This window comes from Onychostoma macrolepis, chromosome 03, assembly GCF_012432095.1.
Source record: "Onychostoma macrolepis isolate SWU-2019 chromosome 03, ASM1243209v1, whole genome shotgun sequence".
NCBI lineage: Eukaryota > Metazoa > Chordata > Actinopteri > Cypriniformes > Cyprinidae > Onychostoma > Onychostoma macrolepis.
This window is the reverse complement of record NC_081157.1, coordinates 14,826,790-14,834,521: the sequence shown is the minus strand read 5'-3', so window position 1 is coordinate 14,834,521 and position 7,732 is coordinate 14,826,790. Positions and strand designations below refer to the sequence as shown.

Here is a 7,732-nt window from a genome sequence, read left to right as displayed (position 1 = left end):
GGGTGAGTATGAGAAACCAAAACACAGTTCCTTGTGTTAAAATCACATTTGTTGAACTACTGTAGAGCAAACTGTTGAATTGCTTAATGTGTAAACGTTAAACAGTACAGTATATTTGTGATTTTGCATTAAAAACACATTTTATTATGTATAGCGAACAGGGGAGCTCCAGTAAGCACACGTACGTCACCAGAGTGAATTTACAGAAACCATATCTTTAAAGACGATTGCTAAATGTCTATGTTTGATTTGTGACATGTTCTAAAAGAATTGCACATCTAATAGACATCTGAGTGAGTGATGTGTGCTATTATGTAGTATTCGCTGTTGTCAACAATGCTTTACATGAATGTAAGCATGTTGTGTTTTCATTTACAAATGAAATTACGTGAATGATTAATTCCTCAATGAAACACTATATAGTATTTGTAATTATAGTGTAGCAGAAATAAAATGAAATAGAGCCTATGTTAAATTTAAACTGCATTCCAGTAAAAATTCCAGTCAGCATAATCAAAGCTTTATTGGCATGTGGAGCATTTACAGTAGGCTTTTATTTACAATTCCGAATGTTAAGTAAAGAGATCAAAATGAAGGGAAAAAACGAATATAAACGAATACCAAAATATAACCAATAATAATAGGCTAATAATAATAATATACAAATATTACGGGAAAAAGACGATCAGTTAATGGATTTACAAGAGTGTGGGATGGATAAAAATGTTTTCTTGTGGGCCTATTTTATTTTATATAACATTTCATGATAAACTTCATTTGAATACTGACTATGGCACATCCCAGGTGAAAAAGAAATATATTTAAATTGTGCTTTTTCAGTCACACTTAATATATTTATATTATACTATACTAAGTGCATATTAAATGTATTATTTTGAAACAACTTTAAGTATATTAAGTGTATTTCAAGATATGTTTAAGTTCGATTTTAATCTATTTGTAATATATTGAAATTGTGTTAAATTGGAACCACTTTAAGTATATTTAGTGCAATTTGAGTGTATTTATTAAAATACATTTAAAATGTACATTTAATACTTCATGAACTACAGTTAGAGTATATTTGAAGCAAAGTTTTAATGTGCTACAAGCACATTTCAATTGTATTTCAACTCATTAGAAATGCATTAGCATTACACTACTAGTATATTATATTTTTCAGTATGTACACACGTACACTTTGATGTCTAGAAAACTTTAATGTATTATATATTGTGTACATTACAAATATTGATAAAGTACATTTAAAAAGTACAGCAGCGTATATACTTTGGTGAAAAACAAAAAACATACTATTAAATATACCATTAACAACATACTCAAGTACATTTTAAAACATTATACAAAAACATAAATGAAAAAAAGACTGAAATGCTATGGCAGAGCTATCTTATCCATTTGTAGAACATTTTAGTTATAGCTGTATTACTGAAAAGTACATAATTTTACATCAATGAATAAATACAAATTACAATGCAATTTTCTAAAGAAAAAAAAACAAAAAATTACTGAAAAACAAAGTGCAGAAGTGAATAGATGTGTGTGCAAAGACTGAAGATGATAAAGTTCAAGCAACAGAATAGGGAGGGATGGAGGGGTTTTGGAGGTGGACGAGGAGATGGCGTAGGGATGGTGAGAGGCAAAGGTGCGGGATGATGGCAGGATGTGGCGAAGGCATACAATATTTTGCACAAGTGCCTTTAGAAAAAAATCAAAACAGAAACAAAATTAGATAACAGATTTTTACACGAATGACTGAAAGGAAGCACAAATTAGCCACCTGGAATGGACACACTGCTAACATTTTTCTTCCAAGATTGACCGAATCACCCTCCATTAAGCCTGATTCAAAAATCTCTATAACAGAAGTGATACGATATTAAAATATACTTACTATTCCTTTGCTTGTCTCTGCACTCAGATTTCAGTTTGTCTTCTATAGCAGCGGATCTGAAAAAAAACAAAATGTTAATATTTCTCACACGCACAAAAAAAGGCAAATGATGATTGATGATTTGTTTTCTATTTAAGAATGACAGAACAATGTACCTGGTCGGAAATATAGTCAAAAACCTTACCAGCCTCAGCAGTTTCAGATGTACTGTATGCTCTTATAAGCAACCCTTCTTACAATTTAATCTTTGTTCTTATCTGTAATGAGAAATATATATTAGAAAATAAAGTCTATAAGTTTGTCAAGCTTGAACAAATATAAACACCAATCAACCAACACTACCACAGTTGACCGCGGTCAAGTGAGCCGTCATCTGTGAAAACCTGGTCAAGTGAGCCGCCGCCAGAAGTTTGATGCTCGTCTATTTCTTGAATTACGGTACGGATACTTGGAGCGGACAAAAAGCTTAGGAACCCCAGTATTTCAACGGTTTCCATCAAATTTGCCCACTAACAAATCAAACCTATTAAAAAAAAACTATGTTTACATTAGATATTTTACAAAATGCAGTTATATTAAATTCAAAGATATTTTACTGTAGATTTTGTGAGAAAATTAAAGATAATTTCCGTCCAAAACCTTAAAATCAACAGTCTACAATACCAATATCTACAGGCTTTTTACGAGATAAAATGTTTCTCTTTTAAGAGAAAATTAATAATTACTGAGATAAGGTCAGTAACTGTTAATGATGTGATGCCAGTTACAGTATGCATCAATACACTGATAATTTCCTGCTTTTTCTAATGTCATTAATACAATTCCTTGAGAGTTGACATGAAACTTCCAATGGATTCTTCTTCGGGATGACCGTAACTCTGTCCATGTCAAGTTTCACAGGGTTTTACTGTACAATTTGGGAGAAAAATAAACACAAAGTCTGTCAAAATACATTATAAGACGTTGATAATTTCCAGATTTTTCTACAGGCATTAATACAATTCCTTGAGAGTTGACATGAAACTTACAATGGATTCTTCAAGATGACTGTGTGAGTGTTGTTGCAGAATCTGTCAAAATGTATTTTTAAGAGCCAAAAAACACAAATACAAAACAGACAAAAAGTGTGTATCAAAGTTTAATTGCGCTTTAAAAAATAAAATCACACTAGAGTTAAGCTTTGCGCAAGCAGCACTCCCAGGCTGTTTATTATTATTATTTGCTCAAAAACATTTGAATTCAAACAAATTTTCTCCATAAAAGCTATTTTGAGCTTGCTTCATACTACTACTGTAAGTAAAAAAAGTTAAATTTCTTATGAGATAAAATGTTTCTCATTAAAGACTTTATAATTATTGAGGTCAGTGTTTGTTAATGACTTTCATTTAGTAGTATATTGGACAAGTTGGGAAAAATGCTGTTTCTAATAAAAAAAAATAAATAAAAAAAACTTCCAAAAAGAGACAAAAAGTGCGCATCAAAGTTTAATTGTGCTAACAAAAGAGAGAGGAAAAAAAAAAAAAAAGTTAAGCTTTGCACAAGCAGCAATCCCAGGCTGTTTTTTTTGCAAATTCTAGTTGTGTTTTGTCCATCTGGAGGCACCTAGTATGAAACCACCGACTACAGCTGTCACACTGTATCTGTAAAGGGACAAATACAACACCTTCAGTACAATTTGGCCTACATACCTCACCGGTGAGCCAATTGTGCGGTCTAAGTGATCGGAGCTCAGAGTGGTGGATGATGCAATTGTTCCCTCTTATTTGAGAGGGTACCCTCGAAACAACCACTTCTGTGTCATTTTTCTCCCATAATTTAGTTAGCTGAGGGTCAAGAAAACATATTGCTCTAGATATACAGAAGTACAGGACAGAATTAAGTTATAGTTAATGTGCTGTGATATAATGTTGGATTTACTGTCAGAAACAATCCTGGAATCAATCAGTGCAGGCATTTTGCTGACAATCCTTAATTTTATTTAACATCACCTGTAATTGTACATCATTGGTACTTTGAGTACTTCTGTCCTCCTCCTGATGCTCTGTCGTGTTTAATGTGGCTGGAGCTTCAGATGTTGTCATGTTTTCTGAACAAGGTGGCATTCTATTATACATTTTGACTAAAGTAAAGTAATATCTATCTATCTATCTATATCTGTGTTTGCATGAACTGTTCATCTGGCAAATGTGGCTGTGCAGAGTCGTCTCTTGTTTTCCGTTTAAAAAAGAAAAACTTTTCCCAAAGCATAACTGCAAAATAGACCCCTAAAAATTCAAACTTAGCTGGTAACACTTTAGAATAATGGTCCGTTGTTAGCAAGTAACTATGCAGGAAGTAATAGGTAGTACTACATTAACACTTAAATTAATACTATTAACTAATAGAGAAGTAAGATTAACTAAAGCAGTAAATAAAACAATTTTAGGACAAAGGTAGTTCCTTATTAGATAATTATTAAAAATATCCTCACTGAGAACTACTTGCGAACTATGACCAGTTAATAAAGAATAACCAATTAATTACTAATCACAACAGTAACCTCTTAAAAGTGAACAATTGGGTTCTTTGTGGAAACTAATTTATGAATATGATATCCCACAAATAAGTCGGCTACATTTTTAAATTGTGACTACTACTCTTACCAAAGGATGGATGTTTTCTGTTTATTTCAAACAAAAACAGTGAATTATCGTTTTTTTTTTATTATTCTTTTTTAATAATTAGGAAGTGATGCTGACAAGCTCATGACTGAATTAGTTCACAGTTATGAACTCTGTTTTATGTCAGTTCAATATGTATCCCACTCCAAATGATCTACTGGTGAAATATCACTAGTGCCTCACACAAATGTATGACTGTACAGTGTGTGTCAGATATAAAACGTTAAATAACTTATTAATTTACATGCGAGTAATTACTGAGGGGTTAACGTGTTTTTCACTTTAAAATAATGGTCCAGATCACTAGTAGTTCCTGCAAGCTAACGTTTGAGTAATTAGTGAGGGGTTAATGCATTTTTCACTTTAAAGCTAAGGTGCTAATAAGGAACTACTAGTGATCTGGACCATTATTTTAAAGTGAAAAACATCTTAAATACTCAGTAATTAGTAAGTAATTTAATAAGTTATTTAACATATTTAAATCTGACACATAGTGTACAGTCATACATTTGTGTGAGGCACTAGTGACACTGTAATCTGGAATATGCAGTTTTGTGCTTAACACAATATAAAGGCAGTTGATGCCTTCATTAAGGATGTGAATTGTCAATTTTGTTTTTGTCAAGAGAACATCATTATTTATATTCAAGAAAAGTCCTCCCCAGCCTACTGTCACTAAAAGTAGGTCTTTTGGAGTCGGATGCATACTGAACTGACACAAACCAGAGCTCCTTCCTAATTATTAACTTCCTAATTATTAACATTTTTAAATGAATTATTTGTGTGTTATTATTTGAGGTTTTTGTTTCAAATAAACAGAGAACATCCATCCTTTGGTAAGAGTAGTAGTCACAATTTCAACCTGTAGCTGACTTATTTGAGGGATATCATATTCATAAATTAGTTTCCACAAAGAACCCAATTGTTCACTTTTAAGACGTTACTGTTGTGATTAGTAATTAATTGGTTATTCTTTATTATTTGGTCATAGTTCGCAAGTAATTCTCAAAGAGGATATTTTTATTTAATAATTATCACATATCTAATAAGGAACTACCTTTGTCCTAAAATTGTTTTACTTACTGCTTAGTTAATCTTACTTCTCTATTAGTTAATAGTATTAAATTAAGTGTTAATGTAGTACTACCTATTACTTCCTGCATAGTTACTTGCTAACAACGGACCATTATTCTAAAGTGTTACCACTTAGCTTACTAACTCAGACAGTAATAGCTACAACAGATTTAAAACATCTTGGATACATTGGTTTTAGAGAAAAAAATGAATGAAGACCAATTAGGATGTAGAAATGTTCAAAATCACAACACATGCGTTTGTGTATTTCTGAGTCATTTAAAACACCTTTTAATAATTACCTTGAGTGACAGGTCCAGCACTAAAGGTGAAACATAAACTCCTCTCCGCTTCCGACCTTTCCTCCAGACTTCCATTTCCACTCGAAAAGACTTAAAAAGATGCATTTATTTTTTTTAATGCGAGCAGGTTACAGTAGCAAAAAAAAAAAACAGAAAGTATTCCATACTTTCTTCCTACATCTTTCCACATGTTTATACTCGAGAATCAGCACATCATGCATCTTTTGATAAATTTGCACAAAGTCATCGAGTCTCCTCAGCCTTTTTCGTTGGAACCTAATTTTTTTTAGGTCCCATTGGCTTTTCTCCATTATTCCCTGTGTATGATTATCTTGAGTGAAGTTCTGAAAAATTATTGTCAACAGATAAGAGATGTACATTCTAAGAACAACTATAATATGATTTTAAAAGAAAAATGGCAGATGCTTCTTGTAACAGTTTACCTGTTTCTTTGACTGTCTGACTTTCTTATAGAACTTACTCAAGTTCTGGTAGACTGGACTTGTCCCATGACGTCCTAGATCTCCTAAAAGCAATTTAAGCATTGTGAAAGTAAGCAAATGCTGAATTGATGTACTAATTAATAACTACTTGTCTTAAATCAATGAAATGTATTAACATGAGTTAAACTTACCTAGCATCATACCAGACCACAGGGTGGCATACGGGAGGAAGTATTTGGCCAAACCAGAAATGAATTCTGGTGCGTAATAGATGTTGGATTGGCCATCAAGATCAAGAGATGCATTCTTGATTGTTGCCTGGAAATGAGTCATGAGGGGTGTGGTTCCGACATCATGCTGAAAATCAATATTCAGAATTTTAGACATTTCAAACGTTAAATGTGTTAATTCTTAATTCATTCTGTTTAACAGTAATGTGGCTCATCTATGCCTGCCTGACCTGAATTAAGATGCATGATACGTCCTTGTTACGGATGGACTCGGACACAAAGGTTAGTTGATGAATGAATAAGTGTTTATTTGCACAGGTGAAGCACACAGGTGAGAGGTAGATCTGCAGCCAGGTGAAGTGATGATCTTGAGGTGATATCTACGTGGACTGGTGATCTAGTGCTGAGATATGTTACGCTTCTGCAGCGTTGCTGGAAGACAGACTGGGGAATCCACAAACACACTCAACCACTACGAAGACGGGTTCTCTGGGGGAAGAGGATGACACAAGAAGGAGAGATACAGCAGGTAAGTCAAACAAGGTAAGTAAATGTTTCTTGGAAGGATATAGCTTTGGTCTTGGAAACTGCGATGTCAGAGTCCACGTTGCATCAACGAGATCGGACAGTGGAGTGAGTGCTTGGTGATCCTTTTGAAGTGGGTGATGATGAGATCGTGATTTGGTGCAGGTGTGCGTGATCAGAATTCAGGTGAGGTGGAACGCTGTGATTGGTGGAGTGAAGGGCCTGACTGATCCGTGACAGTCCTTGACAGGTGTTGATTTACTCAGATAACTCATAGACATAAACTTAACTTTAACCCACGTCTGCTCAGCACACATAATATTTAGCAACGAAAGGCTTCAGCAGGTCTGGCTGCTTTTTATTACACAGTATACTGTATGCATTATAGCTGTGAGGCCATGTGCTGAAAAAAAGGTCTTGTAATATTAACATTATTTTTAATACCTTGTAGTCTTCAGCAATGACGTATTTCTCATGTTCAAAGCTCCCTCTTTGCTGCATGAGCATTTGTAAGTTGTTGTAGTGTTTTTGTACATTTGCTCCACTGCAAGGACTGCAAAAAAGAACTGCAGAACTACAAACC

General features: G+C 33.5%; 1 long non-coding RNA gene across 2 annotated transcripts; it reads right to left on the bottom strand.

The window, feature by feature from the left end:
* Window positions 1–1,214: 1,214 nt before the first annotated feature.
* Window positions 1,215–3,418, bottom strand: LOC131537264 (uncharacterized). Of its 2 annotated transcripts, none has more exons than XR_009270223.1 (3): window positions 2,100–3,418; window positions 1,916–1,971; window positions 1,215–1,719 (listed from the first exon to the last, which is right to left on the bottom strand). It is a non-coding gene; the product is annotated as an uncharacterized LOC131537264 (long non-coding RNA). The 2 variants fall into 2 exon arrangements; XR_009270224.1 differs by having other exon boundaries at window positions 1,916–2,822; window positions 2,944–3,418.
* Window positions 3,419–7,732: the final 4,314 nt, after the last annotated feature.